This window comes from Neoarius graeffei, chromosome 16 (genome assembly GCF_027579695.1).
Source record: "Neoarius graeffei isolate fNeoGra1 chromosome 16, fNeoGra1.pri, whole genome shotgun sequence".
In the NCBI taxonomy this organism is placed as follows: domain Eukaryota; kingdom Metazoa; phylum Chordata; class Actinopteri; order Siluriformes; family Ariidae; genus Neoarius; species Neoarius graeffei.
In genome coordinates, this window is record NC_083584.1 from 35372274 (window position 1) to 35386792 (window position 14519).

The following is a 14519-nucleotide window of genomic DNA, read 5'->3' on the forward strand; positions in this document are numbered from 1 at the left end:
TGCACAGGTAAGCATTTTTTTTTTAAGTTCTTACTGTTTGCATGTAGGAAAGCTTCCTCCATTATCATGACAATTTAGGAAGGTGATACTGGGAGTCACCATTTATACAGTGGCAACTGTAGTTACCCGGCGATTTCAGGTTTCGCTTCCCTAAATATTTTAATTGCTGATAGACATTATATGTAGACACAGATGACCAACACCCGTTACTACCATCAGTCGTCAGTAAACTGGAAAAGTATTGAATGAAGAGTAATGGTGGTAACGATTGTTGGTAACCTGTATCTAAAATGTGTAGTAGGGGATGGAAGCAATTTAACACCATCTACATGTTTGCCGTGCTCTGATTTTATTTTATTGACCAGAAAAATAATAGATGTATATTGGGGAAAGGTCTTCGATGTATAAACTGCTCTGGGTGTTGCCAGGTTTCCAATGCTGAAACAACGTTTTACTGCTTTGCTGTGCCTCCCACATAGCAATGCAGATAGTGAGAGGGCTTTTTCATTGGTTAGGAAAATTCATACTGAGGACAGAAAAAATATGGCTGCAGACACATTAACTGCATATCTGCAAATTAAAATGAACTGTGATGAGGAGCTACAACTGCCACCCAAGCAGTGATATTATAGCTTGTGCCAAATCTGCAGCATCTTTGTACAGCAAAGAACACTCCAAAAAGGAATAAGATTTAAATTCTTGTTATAAATTACTGGGAAGATTTTCAAATTAACTTCATAATTTATTAATATTTTCACTTATCCTTGTTTACATAATAGACGATGTGGTTCAATCATTAGTTGGATCTAACACTGCTTGCGGTGTCAACACTTTTTTTCTCAAATGGAACTTTTACTAACCTTCTTTTACTGTTTGACATGATTATATATAATTCATTACATGTAACCTACTATTTTAATTAACATACCTACTTAGTACTGCTGTTATATTTCAAGTAATTTTCTTTGGTGGAATGTAATATTGTAGGTGATGTCAACACTTGTCAAATAGAACTTTGGGTAATTTCTATGAATTATTTAATATTAATACATTTTATTTGCAAAATTTACATCAATAATTCTGGTATTACTGATACAATATATATTAAATAATTAAGTTTATAGTTCAGTCATTCTCTTTAGTAGATAATTGTTTACTTGACTGTACATATAGTCCTTTTTAATTCAGTTGTTTTCTCTGGGATCTAAAATTTCTTTGGTAACACTTTAGAATAACTGTCACTTATAAAGCATTAGTAACACTTAGTAAATAATTAACTACTTACATATGAACAAGACATTAACAAATGTTTGTAGATGAGTAAGAAATACTCATAAATAGTGTGGTAAAGTATTGATAAGACTTATAACAGTCACTTATAAAGCATTACCTTTAACTTGATGCAGTGTGGTAAATATGCCTATTACAATAGGAGTGTATAATGTGGAATAAAACAATCGGTGCTTTGGATTATATATTGGAATTTTTTCTCGTGTATAAGGGCTCATGGGTGTATGTAAGGGAAAAGTACAGATTTTGTAAGGGCATGGGTAACTAAAGGTTGACATGTATGGAATTCCCTAATTAATGAGTAGAGAGTAGTGAATGAACGAGTGATTTCAGACACAGTTCATAGCCTCCATGGTAGATCTGATCAAGTTGAAGAGAATCTAGAGCAGTCCTTTCCTGTCATGAACCAATGATCACATACCCAAACTGGTATAAGTACTGTACTGTAGTCTTATGCTGAGACGTGGCATATAATAGGTGGCAGATGTCTGTCTTTGTAAAAAATAACAGGTATATTTGAATCAGGAAAAATTCTCTCTCACAAAGGTATCACAAATATCTCAGAAATGTGACAGCGAGGCATCGAGGACCATTCGAAACTGGTCAAATTCTCACTTCCTGTCTTGTAAGATGCCTTCAAACTGCCCCCAGAACATTCCTTTTTGAAGGGATATATAGGCATTCATATAAAAATGTCGCTTTTTTTTTAGCATTTTCACTTAAATTTTTTGAAAAGTTATCGAGAAATAAAAACTGTACTATCTTATAACCCCATGACTGTAACAAAAGTAAATTTGTTTGATATAATTTGTGAGGCATCTGTTAGCCAATTAGCTAATGTTAGCTAGCTTTATACAGTATGCTAACATCACACATTACTATAAATGATATCCTAAAAGTTCCTTCAAAACAAACGTTGTTAGAAGATGGCTGTTGTGCTGCCTGTCAGTGGAGCAACAAGGCAGCAACCTCTGTTTGGAACGGACCCAATTTCTCTGTGATACTAAGTCTTCTGAAAATCATACACATGCATTAAATACTGCGCCACTTACTAGTATCTAGTTAGTTATACTATGCAGGTGGGTGTGTGAGGGTGTGTAGGCGTCTTCCGGAGAATGTTTTAATCTTTCTCTGTTTCAGTTTTTCTTCTGCACTGATTCACTTGGATCAAAGAAGGCTTTCCCCTGCCAGCCCCAAATGCTGATTGAACATGCTCAGTTGGAGTTGAAAACTACAGGCAATGAGCAACCGACAGCTGATGATAACGGACAACTCATGGCCAACAGTTGCCTTGGTGTGTCAGGGACCTAAATTTTTAGACTAACGTCATGAACGTGCATGCTTTGTGATACCTTGCAATATTGTATGGACCACCTGAACATAATGACATGGTTTTTTTTCCCTTTCCTTGGCTCACAGGGACTAAGGGCCCGGTCCTACAACACAGATAACTATACCTTCCAGTCTGGAGCAGTCACACCACAACTATAATCCCGACTATAATATCACTTGGTCCTGACACTCAGGTAAATAAATGCATGCAACTTCGGAATAGTCATGGAAGTTTTTTCCAAGTAGTAGCACATTATTCCAGGTCATACTGTACAGCTTGGACTTCAGAACAACCCATGTACATACTCCGGTGGCTGATAAAAAATGGATAGGTCAGGGACTATGGAAATATAATAAAAAAGGATACAAAATACGGAGTGGTTACAGACGTTTCAGTATATTACAGATTGGTTACCGATTTCATATAGATGATGCATCACGGATAAAAAATTAAGAAGTCTAAAACAATTAAATGTTTGGACTGCTGAACTTCATAATTAAAATATCTTACCTGCATTTATATGTTTACTTTGAATTTTTTTTCCGTGAATCTGTATTCCCTGACTTCATGATGCAACAAGGATGCCTGGGGAAAATAGTACAGTGGGGCAAAAAAGTATTTAGTCAGCCACCAATTGTGCAAGTTCTCCCACTTAAAAAGATGAGAGAAGCCTGTAATTTTCATCATAGGTACACTTCAACTATGAGAGACAGAATGGGGGGAAAGAATCCAGGAAATCACATTGTCTGATTTTTAATGAATTAATTGGTAAATTCCTCGGTAAAATAAGTATTTGGTCACCTACAAACAAGCAAGATTTCTGGCTCTCACAGACCTGTAACAACTTCTTTAAGAGGCTCCTCTGTCCTCCACTCGTTACCTGTATTAATGGCACCTGTTTGAACTCGTTATCAGTATAAAAGACACCTGTCCACAACCTCAAACAGTCACACTCCAAACTCCACTATGGCCAAGACCAAAGAGCTGTCAAAGGACACCAGAAACAAAATTGTAGACCTGCATCAGGCTGGGAAGACTGAATCTGCAATAGGTAAGCAGCTTGGTGTGAAGAAATCAACTGTGGGAGCAATTATTAGAAAATGGAAGACATACAAGACCACTGATAATCTTCCTCGATCTGGGGCTCCACGCAAGATCTCACCCCGTGGGGTCAAAATGATCACAAGAATGGTGAGCAAAAATCCCAGAACCACACAGGGGGACCTAGTGAATGACCTGCAGAGAGCTGGGACCAAAGTAACAAAGGCTACCATCAGTAACACACTACGCCTCCAGGGACTCAAATCCTGCAGTGCCAGACGTGTCCCCCTGCTTAAGCCAGTACATGCCCAGGCCCATCTGAAGTTTGCTAGAGAGCATTTGGATGATCCAGAAGAGGATTGGGAGAATGTCATATGGTCAGATGAAACCAAAATAGAACTTTTTGGTAAAAACTCAACTTTTTGTGTTTGGAGGAGAAAGAATGCTGAGTTGCATCCAAAGAACACCATACCTACTGTGAAGCATGGGGGTGGAAACATCATGCTTTGGGGCTGTTTTTCTGCAAAGGGACCAGGACGACTGATCCATGTAAAGGAAAAAATGAATGGGGCCATGTATCGTGAGATTTTGAGTGAAAACCTCCTTCCATCAGCAAGGGCATTGAAGATGAAACGTGGCTGGGTCTTTCAGCATGACAATGATCCCAAACACACCGCCCGGGCAACAAAGGAGTGGCTTCGTAAGAAGCATTTCAAGGTCCTGGAGTGGCCTAGCCAGTCTCCAGATCTCAACCCCACAGAAAATCTTTGGAGGGAGTTGAAAGTCCATGTTGCCCAGCGACAGCCCCAAAACATCCCTGCTCTAGAGGAGATCTGCATGGAGGAATGGGCCAAAATACCAGCAACAGTGTGTGAAAACCTTGTGAAGACTTACAGAAAATGTTTGACCTCTGTCATTGCCAACAAAGGGTATATAACAAAGTATTGAGATGAACTTTTGTTATTGACCAAATACTTATTTTCCACCATAATTTGCAAAAAAAATATTTAAAAATCAGACAATGTGATTTTCTGGATTTTTTTTTCTCATTTTGTCTCTCATAGTTGAAGTGTACCTATGATGAAAATTACAGGCCTCTCTCATCTTTTTAAGTGGGAGAACTTGCACAATTGGTGACTGACTAAATACTTTTTTTGCCCCACTGTATGTGCTCAGACAATGTCACATGTAAACAATTACCTGATTGATCAGATCTTTTATTGGATCAGGTCCAGGCCTGGAAAAATCGCTCCAGAAGCGACCTCACCGATACGGATAAACCCAGGCCTGGGCTATAGGTATCGTTATTGTATGTAGTGGATGTTCATTATGTCTAACTATTACAGATATTTTAAGTTCGTTTCTTAGACAAGGATTTTTTTTAAGCTTGTTACCTCGTTAACAGTTTCGGCGAGAATCTCCCCGAATTTTAGAGGCAGTGGAGATACGTAAGCGGGCGCAGAGGACGATGAACCGGGATGAGGGAGCGTACGCGCTGTTGCACACCTGGAGCGCCATCCTGGAGGAGCGACCTGACAGTAGGAGGCGTGAACTACCTGTCAAATTGGGCGGGACGTTCACGCCTCCATAACGCAACATCAGCTGATAAGGCACGTCACCACTCGACATCTGGTGACTGTTTCTGAAGAAGGCGGGAGATTCTCGCCGAAACTGTTAACAAGGTAACAAGCTTTAAAAAAATCCTTGTTTAAGAAACGAACTTAAAATATCTGGTATCGTTATTGGTCTGGTGTGACCACCAACCACATAAACTGCAGGGGACCGATTTATTTATAGTTATCAGTATTGTGGGACCATGCCTTAATACTTCTGATTTATTATTATAAGTCTAACTTATTATTTTCTGTCCAAAGACTGGAAAGTGTTGAATGTTTAGACCCTGTTTCCTGGCCACCGATAAGTCCTCTGCTCCTGTTATACAATGTCATCTTTTTTGCCATTTGATCCTTAAAACTAACATGGATCTTCGAACAAACTCTACACTAAGAACACAAGACTATATAAGATTCAAAACTAATGATCAGTCAAACACTGTGAAGCAATCACTGCTGTTGACAATAATAAATAGTGCTACATCATCTAATGTTAAAAATCGTTGATCACACAAAGTTGTCATGTTCAAAGTTGTCATGTTCAAAAGACAAGTCAAATTTAACAACATGCAGTCATTCAGTATGAGTAAGATAGATGATAGCACTGCAGGAGACCACTGTAAATAACTAGCATAGTCCCAGCGCATTCTGGAGGCATAATGCAGAGATGATAATGATGAAGCCATGAATCATATATGAGCTGAATGCAAATACACATCTAATACATGAGCTAATGAACTACCCGTACGAGCATGCCTTTAAAGTAGGCCAAGTGCTACATCGTACCAAATACTCCAGCTTCAGAGGTGTTGAGATACCACTGTGGTCCATGCTAGGGTGTGTGTTGACCCCAGGCTGGGAAGAATGAAGTGAGGAGGGGTGCAAAGAGACAGAATGAGTATGAGGTAGGCTGGTGAGTACAAACAATGGCCATTTTGTTCACACACCCCAAGCAAGACACAGATCGTTTGGACGGTGACATCATTACAGAGACCAGTCTTGGGAGACGGCTCACACACACCTGCTATGAGGGAAGGCAAATTGCATGGCAAAGGGTTAAATAACACCATAAATGCATAAAGCGCACATACTCACACACTCCCCCACTCATGCTTGTAGGCTTTGGAGATGTCAGTTGTTAGTCAGGGGGAGGGGGTGTGAATGGGATAGGCTGGTGGGGGTCTTTGTAAGAGTGAGAGACAGAGAAAAGAATATGAGAGAAAGAGAGGGAGGGAGGATGGAACGGAGCGTACTATTTCTCAGCTGCTAAGCAGAGAGTAGAGTCTTGAGTGCAGAGACAGTCAGAGCAAGAGAGATCATTTGGTAACTGAGCAGGAGGAGCGCATGAGCAAGCCAGAGGCAGACAGGGAAAGGAACTGACACACACACACACACACAGAGTGTGAGGTTGACTCTAGTCGTGCATTCAGGGAAGTACACACAGCAGCTCACAGGGGAAGTGAAAGGAGTGCTGTTTTTTCACCCCTCATACTCTTCCTTTGTATTCTCCAAACAGGGGTCTGCTTTGATCCTTTAGCTTCTCTATTTTCTCTTTTTGTCACCTATTTCTTTTTCCTGAAGACAGAGCAGGAGCACCACTGCCTCCCTGTAACCCTTCTTGCCGGTAAGCATCATCACGAATGCTCTTTCTCCATGTTTTCAGTTCCTCTATCTGTCCCTTCCTCATTTGTGTCTCTTTCTTTAATTCAGTTGGTAACATTTTAGTTGCAGCACTGCTGTAGATGAGGGTAGAAGGTAGCACATGGCAAGTGATGGCAGCCGCTCTTGTTGCCATGCCGGCAACCTCTTCAGCCGGACTGTAGAGAATTGCACCGGTGGAAAGAGAGAGGGAGGAAGAGACAGAGAGCAAAACTGAGAGGTGTGCTGCTTTCCTAGGGCTCGTCCTCTTTCTCAGCAGTGCATTGTAGTGTTGCAAATAGACACATTCTCACACACACACACACACACACACACACACACACACACACACACGCTCAGCAAAGTCTGGGATGTACCTACCATATCCTGCACAATACAACTTACACTACACACACATTCTTTATGGTGCTGTAAAATTATAGCACAAAAAGACACCTAAGAGTGAAGTGAAAAAGGTGTTTCCGGCTTTCTTCTTCTTCTTCTTTTTTTGTTAAAACCAGCAGTTCCCATAACAACAGACAGTCTGTGCTGCATGTCAGCTATTTCCTTTTTCAAATGCAACCATTTCACCCTGCACACCAGGTATTGAGTGAGTACCCCATCCTAGCTTTCTTAGACATTTTATGGCTCATGTGACATTTAGATTGGCATGCAGAGCATGTAGAGCTAATTAGCTTGTGTGTGGGTGTGCATGTGTTTTAATCCCATATATTCTCACACCTACCTAAAACCAGCATCCTTGCAAAAAGGGAGGAAACAAATAGGGAGAAAAGAACGAGAGAGAGAGAGAGAGAGGGAGGGAAAAATGAATGAGATGGTCAGTGGAGGAATGAACCACTCCTTTTTCCACTCATTTCCCTGGTAGCTGTGGTTTATTCAAACCACAAAAAAGAAAAAGACTAGATGTGTTAATGAAGTGGCACAACAAGAGAATATGATGGGTTTTGCCTGGATGTCTCAAAAGCAGGCCTTTCAGGATGTGCAAATGATGTGTGCTTTTCCCTTAAGCCTCATGATCAGATTCCCAGAAGTGTAATAAATGTGATGGAGAATTTATATTGAATATTTTATCCCCCTAATATTAATGTAGATGTACAGAAATTCACATAATCACTTGGCATAACACTGGTAACCTTATCAACTGCATCCAAATATTGGACAGTATAGTGAAGAGATAGCTAGGAAATATCTATCAATATCTGTTACTTAATGATATTTGAAGGAAAAAAAAACATGCCTTTATTCTGTATCTAAATACTCTGGATAGCTGAACCTCGGGCAACAAATAGATACTAACAAGAAATATGTAATCCTATGAAGCAAACTGTCTCAGGAGAACATTCCCCCAAATATACAAAATGAAAAGAGCCAGAACAGATATTTACTCGTCTGTTGCTAGGACACTCCCTTTGAACATTTTATAAGAGCGTCCGGATTGGCTGATGCAGATGATGTAGCTTTCTTACCCCAAATCTCTCCCCTTCGCCCATGGAAACATGTCTGCCTGCGCTTCTCCTTCCATTCCTCTCATTTTTCTGCTAGTGTCCATCTGTCTGTCTGCTTCTCATCTCCATCCTCTCTTCAATGTATCTGTCTATCTGGTCATCTTCAAGCTGTCTCATTGTCATTATCACACTCCTGTTAGAGACACAGAACTGTTTTGGGTTTTTTTAAATGCATTTTTAATAAGGTATGTCTGTTCAATTCAGAAGTCATGAATAATAGCTCATATTTTACTTTTTGTGGAAAAAACCCCGTCTTGGTTTGACATGATGTAAAATGCACATTATATACATCTTCCCTCCTTTCTGCCTTATTACTATTTATCAGTCTTTGACTCAGACCTGTGTAAGCTAAGAGGTGCGGTGACAGAGCATGGGACAATAGATACCATACTGTATACAATGAGGAACAATTTATAATGAAGAAAAAGCGACACACAAAACATATACCATCATAGAAGTCTGTACTGTGTGTACATATAGTATGTACTTAAATAGAGTCAAGTTAATAACAACTGCAAAAAGATGTAGCAATGATGAATGTCCAGTAAATCCATCCATCCATCCGTTATCCATAACCACTTATCCTGTACAGGGTCGCAGGCAAGCTGGAGCCTATCCCAGCTGACTATGGGTGAGAGGTGGGGTACACCCTAGACAAGTCACCAAATCATCGCAGGGCTAACACAGAGACAAACAACCATTCACACTCACATTCACATGTACGGTCAATTTAGATCCACCAATTAGCCTAATCTGCGTGTCTTTGGACTGTAGGGGAAACCAGAGCACCCAGAAGAAACCCACGGAGACACAGGGAGAACATGATGTCCAGTAAATTGTCCAGTAAATTGCAACTGAATGTGGAGAGGACAGAAGCACAAAAGTGCTGGTTCTGATGCTATATATTGCAAAATTTAAAAAAATCCCAAGCATTGATTTCAAAGGGAGGGTATGAAGGCTATCATTATTCTGTATTTGTTTAGAATGCGTCATAGGCATCATTGTTAGAGCAAACCTCACCTCATATAGCATGATCCTGTTGGAGGAGGAAGACGCAGAGCCAAATTAGACCGTGGTCGATGTCATAAGACATTCATTTATAACTTTGGAAGAAAAGTGGGTACTAAGGTACTTATGCAGTACTTTTCCACTGCATAAGTTACTGGAACCTTTTGCCCCAGAAACCTGGAACTAATGGTGCACAAGAATGAGATAAGCAGAACTGGGGTGGGTTTCCCAAAAGCCTCTTAATGCTAAGAGCATCTTAACTAGGAGAGAGAGTGTTCATTGTGATGCTCGCTCTACCATTTAATGATGATCTTTGGGCTACAATGCTTTTTGGGAAACCCACCCCTGTTAATTGTTGATTGACTATGCAAATTTTGTCACAATGACTGACTCCATATACACAAATGAACAGAAAATTTAAAAAAAACAAAGTGTATATCCTTTTTCACTTCCCAACTGACAAACAAGAATTTTTATGAGATAAACACAGCATGGATTTAAAAAAAAAATACTTTTGTTTTCTGATCACATGCCATGGATGCCAAACATGTGGTGTAGTGGTTAGGACTGTTGCCTCACAGCAAGAAGGTTCTGGGTTCGAGGCCAGTGGCTGACGGGGGCCTTTCTGTATGGAGTTTGCATGTTCTTCCCGTGTCTGCGTGGGTTTCCTCTGGGTGCTCTAGTTTCCTCCACAGTCCAAAGACATGCGGTTAGATTAACATGGGGCAGCCTTGGGCTGAAGTGCCCTTGAGCAAGGTACCGAACCCCCAACTGCTCCCCGGGTGCTGTAGCATAGCTGCCCACTGCTCTGGGTGTATGTTTGTGCTCATTGCTCACTTGTGGGTGTACATGCATGTGTTCACTGCTTCAGATGGGTTAAATGCAGAGGACGAATTTCACTGTGCTTGAGTGTGCATGTGACAAATAAAGGCTTCTTCTTCTTCTTCTTCTTCTTCTTCATGGAGGTTTTTAATTGATTGAAAAACATCGTGGAAGCACAAATAGTATTCATACTTCCAATCTCCAGGATTTGATACTAAATGAGTTTCTGTGTGGGCTTTCACATGGTTGTTCTGCATCATGTTGGTTTACACTGGTTTCTTCTCACTTCCCAAATACATGCCAGGAGATGGACAGGCAAAATTTCAATTGCCCCATAGGTATGAAAGTATGTGTAGGTGTACATATGTGTGTGTATTCTCGCCTTGCACCCAGTTTTCCTTGGATCCACTGTTCCACCATGACCCTGACTAAGATAAAGCAGTTGCTGAAGATGAATGAGTGCCAACATCCTAATAATGTCATTTTCATTTTCACTCTGATATCAACAGTCATTTCAAACCTCTTTAATTTCATCACCAAGCAGATTTTAAATCTTGTTATTATTCATTCATCCATTGATTTTCAGTGACTACTTTATCTTAGTCAGGGTGGCAGTGAATCTCAGGAATATTGAACATCGCAGAGCACTATGAACACACACACACACACACACGTACCTAGGTGCAGTTTAGTGTAGACAATCAATTTACTGGCATGTTTTCAGGAGATGGGAGGAAACCAGAGAACCCAGATGAAACCCATGCAGACACAAAAAAACCAGTTCCACACTGACAGTAATCTGAGCTCAGGATTGAACTAGAGCTATGAGGCAGCAGTGCAACCTGCTATATCACCATCATGTCTTCTTGGCATTACTATAGGCAAAATAAATAAATAAATAAAAACACTAGAGGCAAAAATCAACTTCGCGAAAAGAAAAAAGAGAGTCTGAACTCTCTGCTGTTCATATTAAAGTGTTCAACTCCTATGCCATTGAAGAAGTATTGTAGATGATCTGGATTACTGAGTTTGGTTGAAAGGGATTGTTTTAGAGGGCGTCTGAAAGAACAGGCCCAGTGGGCTTTGTAGAGCTGGACTAAGATGGATTTTAAGTGCTCTGTTTCCTGCACAAAGGACATGTACTGCTGTGTGTACTCAGTTGAGAGAAGATGTACTGAGCAGTGGTTGCTGGTCCCATGAACTACCCCTGTGCAGAGAGCATAAGCTTAGCAGGTGTGGAGGGTGAGAATCTAGAGAGCAAGTTGGGGGTGGATGCAGTGGGGCATGTCAAGGGGTCTGTAGTAACCTTGAGATCAGCTTTGACTGTCACTGCTGCAGTGTGTGTGTGTGTGTGTGTGTGTGTGTGTGTGTGTGTTTGCATTGCTAGCTATAAGAAGGGCCATGTAGAGAACATGCAATGGAAAGCACATACATTCCAGATGCTCAAAATCTTGTGATGAGATGTAGTACAAGACACACATCATACTATTAAAGAACAATAGATCTAAAAAAAAAAAAGAAGTAACATAAAACACATCATAGTAAATTTCCCTCAGGGTCAATAAAGTATGTATGTATGTATGTATGTATGTATGTATGTATGTATGTATGTATGTATGTTTGTATCTATCTATCTATCTATCTATCTATCTATCTATCTATCTATCTATCTATCTATCTATCTATCATACAAATAGTAAAATGGGAAAATGGTAATTGAAACATAAACCCATAAAAGAAACTCAAATTCATCATTAACATGCTCCAACAATACATTTCTGCCACTAGCCTTAGTTCACATACAGTGGTGCTTGAAAGTTTGTGAACCCTTTAAAATTTTCTATATTTCTGTATAAATATGACCTAAAACATCATCAAATTTTCACACAAGTCCTAAAGGTAGATAAAGAGAACCCAATTAAATAAATGAGACAAAAATATTATACTTGGTCATTTATTTATTGAGGAAAATGAGCCAATATTACATATCTGTGAGTGGCAAAAGTATGTGAACCTTTGCTTTCAGTATCTGGTGTGACCCCCTTGTGCAGCAATAACTGCAAATAACATTTCCGGTAACTGTTGATCAGTCCTGCACACCGGCTTGGAGGAATTTTAGCCCGTTCCTCCATACAGAACAGCTTCAACTCTGGGATGTTGGTGGGTTTCCTCACATGAACTGCTCGCTTCAGGTCCTTCCACAACATTTCCATTGGATTAAGGTCAGGACTTTGACTTGGCCATTCCAGAACATTAACTTTATTCTTCTTTAACCATTCTTTGGTAGAACGACTTGTGTGCTTAGGGTCATTGTCTTGCTGCATGACCCACCTTCTCTTGAGATTCAATTCATGGACAGATGTCCTGACATTTTCCTTTAGAATTCGCTGGTATAATTCAGAATTCATTGTTCCATCAATGATGGCAAGCTGTCCTGGCTCAGCTGCAGCAAAACAGGCCCAAACCATGATACTACCGCCACCATGTTTCACAGATGGGATAAGGTTCTTCTGCTGGAATGCAGTGTTTTCCTTTCTCCAAACATAACACTTCTCATTTAAACCAAAAAGTTCTATTTTGGTCTCATCCATCCACAAAACATTTTTCCAATTGCCTTCTGGCTTGTCCACGTGATCTTTAGCAAACTGCAGACGAGCAGCAATGTTCTTTTTGGAGAGCAGTGGCTTTCTCCTTGCAACCCTGCCATGCACACCATTGTTGTTCAGTGTTCTCCTGATGGTGGACTCATGAACATTAACATTAGCCAATGTGAGAGAGGCCTTCAGTTGCTTAGAAGTTACCCTGGGGTCCTTTGTGACCTCACCGACTATTACACGCCTTGTTCTTGGAGTGATCTTTGTTGGTCTACCACTCCTGGGGAGGGTAACAATGGTCTTGAATTTCCTCCATTTGTACACAGTCTCTCTGACTGTGGATTGGTGGAGTCCAAACTCTTTAGAGATGCTTTTATAACCTTTTTCAGCCTGATGAGCATCAACAACACTTTTTTCTGAGGTCCTCAGAAATCTCCTTTGTTCGTGCCATAATACACTTCCACAAACATGTGTTGTGAAGATCAGACTTTGATAGATCCCTGTTCTTTAAATAAAACAGGGTGCCCACTCACTCCTCATTGTCATCCCATTGATTGAAAACACCTGACTTTAATTTCACCTTCAAATTAACTGCTAATCCTAGAGGTTCACATACTTTTGCCACTCACAGATATGTAACACTGGATGATTTTCCTCAATAAATAAATGACCAAGTATAATATTTTTGTCTCATTTGTTTAACTGGGTTCTCTTTATCTACTTTTAGGACTTGTGTGAAAATCTGATGATGTTTTAGGTCATATTTATGCAGAAATATAGAAAATTCTAAAGGGTTCACAAACTTTCAAGCACCACTGTAGGTGAATACTGTCACAGACAGGCTGTGGAAGAGAGCGACCATGTCAGCAGTGTGTATAAAGTTTCTGTATTCACAGCTGGATGCTTAAAATAACAGATCATAAAGCTGTCCAGAGTAAAAGCATATCTGTCAGTAGAAATGTATTCACTATTCTCTGGTGTCAATCATGCATTCAAATCTTTAAACAGATTAAATATAAAACTAAAAGTAGGCATTTGACTATTAATGGGCTTACAATCAAAATAACATATTCAAGCTAGTATTGCATTTTTCAATTCCTTTGTATAGTTCTAATTGTTTTGATGGCTGTCTATTTTTTTTTCTTTCCAACATCATATTGGGGCCATTATACCATAGGTTAAAAAATAAAAATAAAAAGACAGAGCTTGGTGTGTGCGTGTGTGTGTGTAATATTCCATGAAAAAACTCAGAATTTCTGAGATTAAAGTTATAAATTTATGAGGGGGGAAAAACACGGATATTCTCTCAGATTATAGTCATAAATTTAAAAAACTCAGAAATTCCAAGAATAAAAAGTCATACTTTCCAAGAAAATAATTTCAGAAAAATAAAGTTTTGTGTATATTATGGAGCTGAGGGAGGGGATAATATTCTGAGGAATTTTTTTTTTAATTCTAAAAGTTTAAAAAGTCACAAATTTATGAGGGAAAAAAACCACAAGGTTTTTTTTGTTTGTTTGTTTTTTTTGTGTATGTCAAGGGACCACACTGCTTCACTTTGCAAGTTTGGATCAACCTCATCACACCACAGACACCACAGCTGAGACGAGAGTTATATGAAATGCAGTCTCTCCTCCTCAATCACACAGTATAG

General features: G+C 39.7%; 1 protein-coding gene across 1 annotated transcript in view; it reads left to right on the forward strand.

Annotated features, from left to right (window-relative positions):
- Nucleotides 1-6669: 6669 nt before the first annotated feature.
- fam49al (family with sequence similarity 49 member A, like) overlaps nucleotides 6670-14519 on the forward strand; it is a 65677-nt gene continuing 57827 nt past the window's right edge. The window contains exon 1 of the mRNA XM_060942830.1: nucleotides 6670-6901. The gene's annotated coding sequence lies outside the window, so the exon portion shown is untranslated. The remainder of the gene's footprint in view (nucleotides 6902-14519) is intronic.